Source organism: Phyllobates terribilis, unplaced genomic scaffold, assembly GCF_046119375.1.
Source record: "Phyllobates terribilis strain yellow unplaced genomic scaffold, ASM4611937v1 Scaffold_5__5_contigs__length_657084704, whole genome shotgun sequence".
NCBI classification, from domain to species: Eukaryota; Metazoa; Chordata; class Amphibia; order Anura; family Dendrobatidae; genus Phyllobates; species Phyllobates terribilis.
The window spans coordinates 512,053,564-512,065,179 of record NW_027362765.1 but is presented as its reverse complement, the minus strand read 5'-3'; the positions used below and the strand labels follow the sequence as shown (position 1 = coordinate 512,065,179).

Genomic DNA, 11,616 nt, shown 5'->3' with positions numbered 1-11,616 from the left:
TATAAAGGGGAAACAGTACGTAACGATCACAGGATTTTGTCTTTTTATACACCCTAAAATCTTGTTTGCTTTTGCAGCTTCTGCTTGACATTGAGTTCTGCTGCTCAGTTTACTTGTAACCAGAATACCCAAGTCCTTCTCCTGCTCTGTAGTCCCGAGTATACTCCCATTTAATGTAACTTTGAAAGACCGAAACGAAGGTCATGTGTAGTGAGGGTACTTAGTCTTCTATCATAGTAGAATACCCCCGTATATGCCCCACTCCCACAGTATAAAACTTCTACAGTATGACACCACCACGATGCCCCTCCATACAGTATGATAGCCCAGGGATGCATTCCCACCCATAGGATAATACCCCCAACACACACACACTACAATGCACCTACACATGATGCTCCAAAAAGTTGCAGCCCCACACAGTATGTTGCCCCCTCGGACTATGATTCCCCCACAGTATAATGCCCCAAGGGGCTCCTTCACACTCAGTACAATGCCTCAAAATGCCCTCCCCAGTGCCCACCCCACGACACTCAGAATAGTGCAATGGCTAAAAAACCTCACAATGCCTTGTCCCCAGGATAAGTGTGAATCTACAAGTTCTATTCTATGCTGTATGAGACTGGGCGCTGCACCCATGATCTAGCGACATCACTATGTCTTCTGCACCAGACCTTAGAAGGCGTGGAGAGCATAGGCCGTGTGGTGGTGCAGGGAGCTGACGGCTCTCTGCTCCACTATTGTGTTCAACCATATCTATGAGAATACAGATAGGACATGTGCCGACCTCCTGGGACAGCTTCCCAAATCCGGCATCCTAAACAGGAGGTATGCTATAGAAAGCATACATACTTATAAATGTAACTCATGTCTTTCTAATGGAGCCATATACAAATGCTGAGCCATGGTCTATTTCTCCTGGTACCATTTTAAACAGTCAAATAAATAAAATTAAACTAATTTGTGTCCTATAAATCTCCTAAACTGAGAAATTACTATATACTATGTACAGACAGGGTTATATAATTTCTACCTGAATAAAAGCACTTACAGAGATTTCTCTATCTCATCCAGCTCTTTCTTTTCCTTTTCTAATCTCTCGAGTAACACTTGTTTGATTTCTTTCCTGTTGTACATGGAACATAATTATCATCATCAGCTCATATGTAAGTATAGAAATATCAGCAATTTGAAAAGCATTAGTGAACAAATTCTGCCCCTTGGCCTCCATCCAAAATACTTTGCCAACATTACACAAATTATACAATTTTGTCTACATGAAGCTACCACTAGAGGGCGCTCACTGTATATGGACAGAAGAAACCTAGTAGGCAGGAGGCATAAATAGACCTCATGGTTATTATATACTTCTGATATACATCTATCTCAGACTTATTTAATGCTTTAATGACTGGGAAATTTTCCATTTTGGAACCTTCAGTTTTTACTCCCCTTCTTCCAAGATCCATATCCTTTTAATTTTTGGTTTACAACAATTTCAGGACTTGAATTAGCAGATCGAATTCTAATTTTGATGGACAACAATCACTTTACCATATAATGTACTGAAAAACGGAAAAAAAAGTCCAAAAGTGGTAACATGATGAAAAAAAGACAGTTCATTATGACATGTATTATTTGGTAAAAATGGCCTGGCAGTATTATTCTTTATGTCAGAGTACGGTGATACCAAATTTATAAAGATTTTTTTTAGAATTTAGTGGTAAAAAATCATTTAAAACTTTGTAAATAAAAAAAATTGGTTTGTGACACCATTTTCTGAGACTTGCAGAGACCTGAGCTTCCATTTTTATGGAGACCATTTTAGTGCTCATACGACATTTCAATTTATTTTTAGTGCATTTTTTGTGGGTGTTACAGCATCCAAAGTTATATTCTTTAGTTTTGACGACTTTTTGGTGTTTTACGTGTGGTTAAAATCATTTTATATCTTGATAGATCAGAATTTTATGGACACTTAATATCAAATGTTCTTTTTTTTCCTTTACTTTTGAAATATTAAAAGGGGGATGATTTGAAACTTTTTATTTTTTACATAGTTTTAAAAACAAATCTCAGAAAATGACGACACAAGCAGAATATTTTTCCCCCCAAATTTGCAATTTTTTTATGCATGTTTGGTGTCTCCATAATCATACTGACCTGGAGAATCATATTGCAGGGTCATTTTTACTATATACAGTTAGGTCCATATATATTTGGACAGAGACAACATTTTTCTAATTTTGGTTCTAGACATTACCACAATGAATTTTAAACAAAACAATTGAGATGCAGTTGAAGTTCAGACTTTCAGCTTTCATTTGAGGGTATCCACATTAAAATTGGATGAAGGGTTTAGGAGTTTCAGCTCCTTAACATGTGCCACCCTGTTTTTAAAGGGACCAAAGTAATTGGACAATTGACTCCAAGGCTATTTCATGGACAGGTGTGGGCAATCCCTTCGTTATGTCATTCTCAATTAAGCAGATAAAAGGCCTGGAGTTGATTTGAGGTGTGGTGCTTGCATTTGGAAGGTTTTGCTGTGAAGTAAACATGCGGTCAAAGGAACTCTCCATGCAGGTGAAACAAGTCATCCTTAAGCTGCAAAAACAGAAAAAACCCATCTGAGAAATTGCTACAATATTAGGAGTGGCAAAATCTACAGTTTGGTACATCCTGAGAAAGAAAGAAGCACTGGTGAACTCATCAATGCAAAAAGACCTGGGCGCCCACGGAAGACAACAGTGGTGGATGATCGCAGAATAATCTCCATGGTGAAGAGAAACCCCTTCACAACAGCCAACCAAGTGAACAACACTCTCCAGGAGGTAGGCGTATCAATATCAAAATCTACCATAAAGAGAAGACTGCATGAAAGTAAATACAGAGGGTTCACTGCACGGTGCAAGCCACTCATAAGCATCAAGAATAAAAAAGCTAGACTGGACTTTGCTAAAAAACATCTAAAAAAGTCAGCACAGTTCTGGAAGAACTTTCTTTGGACAGATGAAACCAAGATCAACCTCTACCAGAATGATGGAAAGAGAAAAGTATGGCGAAGGCGTGGTACAGCTCATGATCCAAAGCATACCACATCATCTGTAAAACACGGCGGAGGCAGTGTGATGGCTTGGGCATGCATGGCTGCCAGTGGCACTGGGTCACTAGTGTTTATTGATGATGTGACACAGGACAGAAGCAGCCAAATGAATTCCGATGTATTCAGAGCCATACTGTGTACTCAGATCCAGCCAAATGCAGCCAAACTGATTGGTCGTCGTTTCATACTACAGATGGACAATGACCCAAAACATAAAGCCAAAGCAACCCAGGAGTTTATTAAAGCAAAGAAGTGGAATATTCTTGAATGGCCAAGTCAGTCACCTAATGTCAACCCAATTGAGCATGCATTTCACTTGTTAAAGACTAAACTTAAGACAGAAAGGCCCACAAACAAACAGCAACTGAAAACCACCGCAGTGAAGGCCTGGCAGAGCATCAAAAAGGAGGAAACCCAGCGTCTGGTGATGTCAATGAGTTCAAGACTTCAGGCAGTCATTGCCAACAAAGTACTAGAAATGAACATTTTATTTACAATTATTTAATCTGTCCAATTACGTTTGGTCCCTTTAAAAACAGGGTGGCACATGTTAAGGAGCTGAAACTCCTAAACCCTTCATCCAATTTTAATGTGGATACCCTCAAATGAAAACTGAAAGTCTGAACTTCAACTGCATCTGCATTGTTTTGTTTAAAATTCATTGTGGTAATGTCTAGAACCAAAATTAGAAAAATGTTGTCTCTGTCCAAATATATATGGACCTAACTGTATTTAACATTGTAAGTAAATATCCCCAAAAAACATTGCAGAATTTCTTTTTTTGTTGTTGGCAATTGTGGAGCACTTGGAATTTTTTTCTCTGCTTTCTAACACATAATAATAATAACCTTTATTTTTATATAGCGCTATCATATTCTGCAGCGTACATAATTATTATCTCTGTCCCCATTGGGACTCACAATCTACATTCCCTATCAGTATGTCTATGTAGTGTGGGAGGAAACTGGAGAACCCAGAGGAAACACTGGAAGAACATACAAACTCCTTGCAGATGTTGTCCTTGGTAGGATTTGAACACAGGACCCCAGTGCTGCAAGACTGCAGTGCTAACCACTGAGCCACCGTGCTGCCCACACATCACATGATAAATTGAATAGTGTTATTCAAAAATACAAGTCGTCCTGCAAAAAACAAGCCCTGATATGGCTGTCGATGGAAAAGTAAAAAAAGTTATGACTTTGAAGTAGGGGGAAAAAAAAAAAAAGCAAAAAATGGAAAATGACCATGTTGGTAAGGGGTTAAATAGGTAAACAACCTCAGGTGGAGCTGACTCCGCTGCAGCTGTTATAGGCCGATGACAGCTGTGAAACGCAGCAAGTATCTACCTGGTCCAGTTTCTGAGCCGCTCTGTGCTCCTGATGCCACCACATGCCGTCATCATCGGGTTAAAGCAACTTTCCCACTCACAATAAAAGAACCACAATACATATATAATGCAGATCTGGTCCCTCCCGGTCATCACTCACAAGACGTCATTGCTCGTGAGTCATGACTAGAGATGAGCGTTGTTCTACTCGAACTGTTCGCCAATCTCAAATTCGAGCTGTTTTGGGCTGTGTTCGAGCCGTTCGGCGAACACGAACGATTTGAGAAAAATTCGGCTGTTCGAGGTTATGTTCGATAACTGTTCGTGCACCAAAATCATAACTGGATTTTTTCTCAGTAATGATGAAAATTAATGTTAATACGCAGTTTGAGTGTACAGCGGGGTGGGGGGAGGGGCAGGGGATGGATCTCTGCAGGAATAATGAAGATCTCCATTTTTTTTTCTCTTTCCCGCATTTACAGTGGGGAGGTGCAATCTGTCAGCCTATCAGCAGCGCACACACGGAGCGAAGTGCTTTTTTCACACAAGCAAGGGCATGTGTCATTGGCAGTGTATGTCACATGTCCTTGCCCTATAAGACCCAGCCATTTTCCCCGTCGCCACCATTTTCTCACTGCTGCAGCTGCGTGTTAGACGGCACCGCTGTTGCTGTGTGCGCTATACCTTGTTAATTTCAAGCCAATTTTCGCACAAATCTACAGATACCTTGGGAGTAGAGAATAGTTGTGATTGCAGTCCTTTTAAGGACTAGGTTACAGCATTTCCTACGATTTTTATCAGACAGGTCTGTGCTCTTAAATAGATAGGTTGTGGGAGTAAAGACTAATTGTAATTGCAGTCCTTTTCAGGACTAGGTTACATCAGTTCCTATCAGTTTTTGCCAGGCAGATCTGTGCCAGTGCTGTGCAAGTTTTTTTCACAGCATTTGGCTGAATCTAGCAAAGCTAATCCTTTTTGGCCTATTGCAGAGTGTGTTAGTCAGTGGAGTAGCCTATCTGTGTTGCAAGATATACCACCTGTGTATAGAATACCAATTTTTTTACTGCACCTAGTGAAGTAAAATCTTTTGGGCATACCATCATTCTATTAGTCCATCTATACTGACCTCCATCAGGTTGCAAATTGAATATAATTTTTATCTGCATCCAGCTCTGAAAAAATATTTGGCCTTCTAGCAGTGTGTGGGACTTTCTCTATTAGTCCATCTATACTGACCTCCATCAGGTTGCAAATTAAAAATAATTTTTATCTGCATCCAGCTCTGAAAAAATATTTGGCCTTCTAGCAGTGTGTGGGACTTTCTCTATTAGTCCATCTATACTGACCTCCATCAGGTTGCAAATTAAAAATAATTTTTTGTCTGCATCTAGCTCTGAAAAAATATTTGGCCTTCTAGCAGTGTGTGGGACTTTCTCTATTAGTCCATCTATACTGACCTCCATCAGGTTGCAAACTGAATATATTTTTTTTCTGCATCTACCTCTGAAAAAATATTGGGCTTCTAGCTGTGTGTGGGACTTGTTCTATTAATCCATCTATACAGACCTCCATCAGGTTGCAAACTGAATATAATTTTTTTCTGCATCTACCTCTGAAAAAATATTTGGGCTTCTAGCTGTGTGTGGGACTTGTTCTATTAGTCCATCTATACTGACCTCCATCAGGTTGCAAACTGAAAATAATTTTTGGTCTGCATCTAGCTCTGAAAAAATATTTGGCCTTCTAGCAGTGTGTGGGACTTTCTCTATTAGTCCATCTATACTGACTTCCATCAGGTTGCAAATTAAAAATAATTTTTATCTGCATCCAGCTCTGAAAAAATATTTGGCCTTCTAGCAGTGTGTGGGACTTTCTCTATTAGTCCATCTATACTGACCTCCATCAGGTTGCAAATTAAAAATAATTTTTTGTCTGCATCTAGCTCTGAAAAAATATTTGGCCTTCTAGCAGTGTGTGGGACTTTCTCTATACTGACCTCCATCAGGTTGCAAACTGAATATATTTTTTTTCTGCATCTACCTCTGAAAACATATTTGGGCTTCTAGCTGTGTGTGGGACTTTCTCTATTAGTCCATCTATACTGACCTCCATCAGGTTGCAAATTGAATATAATTTTTTTCTGCATCTAACCCAGCCAATAGTTTTGGCCTAATACCACAGTTTGGCCACTCAGCTGTGCTCGGTTCCCATCCATTGTTTTTTTGTGCAAACAACTCCAGAGTTGTGAATTAGTTAACCACCAAAATGAGTGGAAAAAGGCCTGCTGCTGGTGGAAAGGGGAATAGGCGTGTTGGGAAGGGGAAAAAAGGTTGTGTCCGTGGGGTAGGTGTTAAAGCAACAGTAGCATCTGCAGAAGAAAGACCATCTTCCAGCCAAACTAAAATGTCTACTTCTTTTAGCGGACAATGTGATAAGATCCCTTTCTTACGGCCACACCAATCGCTACAAATTCCAGATGAGGCACAAAAACAGCAGGTGCTTCAACGGATATCAAGTGCTCCTTTAAGTGGGCTTTCCTCCACATCAACTTCAACATCACAAATACTCCAGTCCTCAAAGGTGTCACCCCAATCGCACTTGCTTCCTCACAGCTCCCAAATCTCCAGCTGCCCGTCTGAGTATGAGGTAGAACAGATGGTTGAGTCTGCAGAGCTGTTTACTCATACTATAGCCTGGGAATCAGAGGTCGACTCCAGCGCTTCTGTGAATCCAGACGAGGAAATGATCTGCACTGATGCCCAGAATCTTTATGAATCGGATCCAGGACCAGACGCAGAAGGTTCTGACCATAATGTAGACCCTCATTCCCAAACTGTAACTCCTGTTGGTGGAGACAATGAGGAAGACGATGATGAGACTCAAATACCTGATTGGAGCGACAACTTTAGTTTTTTGTCAGGGCAGGAACAGGTTGGCTCTGAGGACGACGGGTGTGATAACGCACAGGGTGATGATGATGAGGTTGGAGATCCCACTTACTGTCAACCCACAGTCAGCCAAGAGATGAGGTCAGCAGAGGAGGTGGAGGAAGATGCTAGTGACGACGAGGTCAGGTTGCGCCTTCCTGGACAGAGACGTAGTACTGGAAGCACGTCAACAACTGCATCCTCAAACACAACTCTGCCTCTCACCACAAGTCGTGGTGGCTCTTCAGGTCGCATGGGTGCTAAGCCTTGCATAGCCTGGGCATTTTTTCAGATCGATAAAGATGACCCAACTCGTGTTATCTGTAATATTTGTCAGCAAAAGCTAAGTAGAGGCCAAAAAATACATAGTTTGAGTACTTCATGCATGAACCGGCACATGGACATGAAGCATAAGTTGCAGTGGGAAGCTCAGTGTGCTACAATGCGGCCTAGCCGGCCGGGCCAACGACCGTCTGCCATATCTTGTGCATCCGCGGCCTCTTCATCCTCTGTGACTGGGGGGACAGCAGTCACACCTGTTTTGGGGCGCAGACCTGCCACCTCTTTACCCGCAACAGCCAGCGTGATTGGCAGGTCATCATTTTCTTTGGAGGTGGTAACACCAGCTGGTGTTGAGCGCTGTCCGACATCGATAGCACCACCTTTGGATCAAGGCAACCTAACATGTCCGCCTGCATCTTCCTCACAGACCGGCAGTTTGCCGGGGACACCCTTATCAACCCCGTCTAAGCACAATAGCCAGCCCTCGGTCCCTCAGATGTGTACAAGTAAAAGACCATTTCCTCCTAGCCATGAGAAAGCTAAGAGGTTGAATTTCACCATCTGCAAGCTCTTGGCTACAGAAATGCTGCCTTTCCGCCTGGTGGACACAGAGGATTTTCGAGACCTTATGTCCATCGCAGTGCCCCAGTACCAGATGCCCAGTCGGCACTACTTCTCAAAGAAAGGTGTGCCTGCGCTCCACCAGCATGTCGCACACAACATCACCGCTTCTTTGAGAAACTCTGTGTGTGACAGGGTGCATTTCACCACAGACACTTGGACGAGTAGGCATGGACAGGGGCGTTACATGTCGCTGACTGGGCACTGGGTAATTATGGTGACAGCAGGACAAGGGGCTGCTGTACAAGTCTTGCAGTCCCCACGAGTTGTGCGTCCATCCTCTTTATGTCAAAGTTCCTCCACTGCTTCTGCCTCCTCAACCTCCTCTCGGTCTTCCACCTGCACCCAAAGCCTGTCTGGTCATGCCACAAGCTTTCTAACTGCGCAGAAGGGATCCTGCACACCTCCTTACTATGCTGGCAGTAGGGCTCAACGTCGTCAGGCGGTTTTTACTTTGAAATGTCTGGGAAATGTGAGTCACACAGCTGAGGAGTTGTGGTCAGCTCTGGAGAACCAATTTCATGAATGGTTGTCTCCACTGGACCTGAAACCAGGGAAGGCCGTGTGCGACAATGCTGCAAACCTGGGTGTGGCCCTTCGCCGGGGCAATGTCACACACGTGCCTTGTATGGCTCACGTGTTGAACCTGGTTGTCCAGCAATTTTTAGCCCACTATCCCAGACTAGATGGCCTTCTGCAGAGGGCACGGTCGCTGTGTGCTCACTTCCGCCGTTCGCATCCCGCAGCTCAGCGACTTACATCTCTACAGAAGTCGTTGGGCCTGCCACTTCACCGGCTAAAATGCGATGTGCCTACCCGGTGGAATTCAACTCTGCACATGTTGCAGCGACTGTGGCAGCACCGACAAGCCCTGGTGCAATACGTTCTGACGTATAGCCTGGGCCAACGAGATCCGGAGGTGGGGCAAATCACGCTGGAGGAGTGGTCTCAGATCAGGGACCTATGCACCCTTCTGCACAGTTTTGAAATGGCGACGAAGATGTTTAGTGCTGACGATGCCATTATCAGCATGACTATTCCGGTGATTTACATGCTGGAGCACATGTTAAACAGAATTCGGAGTCAGGTGGTGGCACAAGAGGAGGTGGAGGAAGTAGAGGAGGAGGAGTTGTATGCGGAAGGGCTAACATCTGCAAGGTCCAGACGGTCGGCAGCACCAAGGAGGCAGGCATGTGAGGGTGGGGGAGATGGTTTTACCAGGGCGCATGGTAGCAGCCAAACTAGTGAGGAAGGTGCAGGAGCCCAGGAAGAAGTGGAGGACGAACTGATGGAAGACTCATCAGATGAGGGAGACCTTGATCACATTTCTGTTGTGCGAGGTTGGGGGGAGAGGACAGAGGAAGGAAGCATAATTGTTACCTCGCCACCAACACAACAGGGACTTGGTGCTCCTGGATGCGCAACACACATGAGTGCCTTCTTGCTGCACTACCTGCAACATGACCCTCGAATTGTGAGAATTAGAAATAATCCTGACTACTGGGTTGCCACACTGTTAGATCCCCGGTACAAAAGTAAATTTGCAGAAATTATTCCTGCCATAGAAAGGGATGCACGCATGCAGGAGTATCAGCAGAGACTGTTGCAGAATCTTACATGTGCTTTTCCACAAAACACCAGTGGTGCACGTAGTGAATCTCACAGTTCCAACTTGCCAACCGTGGGACCGTCAAGTGTTCAGCACTCAAACCGTAACAGAACCACAGTATCTGCTGGTAACATCAATTTTGCTGAATAATTTCACCACTTTTTTAGCCCATCCTTTGCAAGGCCACAGGAGACAAGAAGTCTGACACATAGTCAACGCCTAGAGACGATGGTACAGGAGTATCTCCAAGTAAACATTGAAGCCATGACTGTGTCACTGGACCCTTGCTCTTTTTGGGCTTCCAATCTGGATAAATGGCCGGAGCTAGCCACTTACGCCTTGGAGATCTTGTCATGCCCCGCAGCCAGCGTTCTGTCTGAACGTGTGTTCAGCGCTGCTGGTGGTGTGCTGACAGATAAGCGCACGCGGCTCTCCACTGATAATGTAGACAGACTCACGTTCATAAAGATGAACAAATCATGGATCTGAAACGACTTTTCTACCCCTGTGTCATCCTGGGGAGAGTAAAAGCTTGATGATTGGTTAAAATCACCCTACCAACAGTTTTAAGCTTTCAAATTACTAATCATGTTTATCTGTATCTTGACTGGAAAATAATTTGGGCTTTGCAGCAGTGTGCAGCACTGATCCTATTAGCCCATCTATACTAAGCTCCACCAGATTTAAAATTAATAATAATTTTTAGCTGCATCTAGCCCGGAAAATAATTTTGGGGCTCCGAGATGCGCAAGACACATAAGTGCCTTCTTGCTGCACTACCTGCAACATGACCCTCATATTGTCAGAATTCGAAGTAATCATGACTACTGGGTTGCCACACTCTTAGATCCCCCAAACTTTTCGATCAACCTTTTCATTTTAATAAAGACCAAAAAAATGGTCATTTTTGAAATTATAAGCATTAGCAGGTTATTAGAAACTGAAATCAAACAGTTTTCAACTCAAAACTTTATTCTAGGTGATGTTACATTTTCACATAGGACCCCTTGTTCGAAAGGAGCTTCTGAACTCTCTCGTCCATTGAATTTGTCAGGTTTTGGATGGTTTCTGCTTCAATTGTTTTGCATGAGGACAGAATACCCTCCCAGAGCTGTTGCTTAGATGTGAACTGCCTCCTGCCATCATAGACACTCCTTTTGATGATGCTCCAGAGGTTCTGAATGGGGTAGAGGTCAGGGGAGCATGGGGGTCACACCATAAGTTTGTCCCCTTTTATGCCCATATCAGCCAGAGATGCAGATGTTTTATGTGCAGCATGAGATGGTGCATTATCATGCAAAAAATGATCTTGCTGTGAAATACATGGTTCTTCTTGAACCATGGCAGGAAGTGCTGTTTGAGAAAATCCACATACATTATGGAGTTCATCTTTAGCGCCTTCAGGGATCCTAAAGGGGCCAACAATCTCTCTCCCCATGATTCCAGCCCAAAACATTACTCCACCTCCTCCTTGTTGGCGCTGTAGCCGTGTTTGCGTGGGGTGTCCATCAACCAGCCATCCTCCACTCCATTCATCTGGACCATCGAGCGCTGCACAGCACTCATCCGTGAACAAAACAGTTTTGAAATCAGTCTTCATGTAATGTTTGGCCCACTGGAGCCGTTTCTGCTTGTGTGAAGTGGATAGAGGAGGTCGACAGGATGGCATATGCACAGCTGCAAACCTCTGAAGGACCCTGCATCTTGTTGTTCGGGGGACGTTGGAGGCACCAGCAGCTTCAAAAAC

General features: G+C 43.6%; 1 long non-coding RNA gene across 1 annotated transcript in view; it reads right to left on the bottom strand.

Annotated features, from left to right (window-relative positions):
- Positions 1-1,052: 1,052 nt before the first annotated feature.
- The window catches only part of LOC141271302 (uncharacterized), a 38,330-nt gene continuing 27,766 nt past the window's right edge, over positions 1,053-11,616 (bottom strand). The window contains exon 5 of the long non-coding RNA XR_012321887.1: positions 1,053-1,126. This is a non-coding gene — a long non-coding RNA (uncharacterized lncRNA). The remainder of the gene's footprint in view (positions 1,127-11,616) is intronic.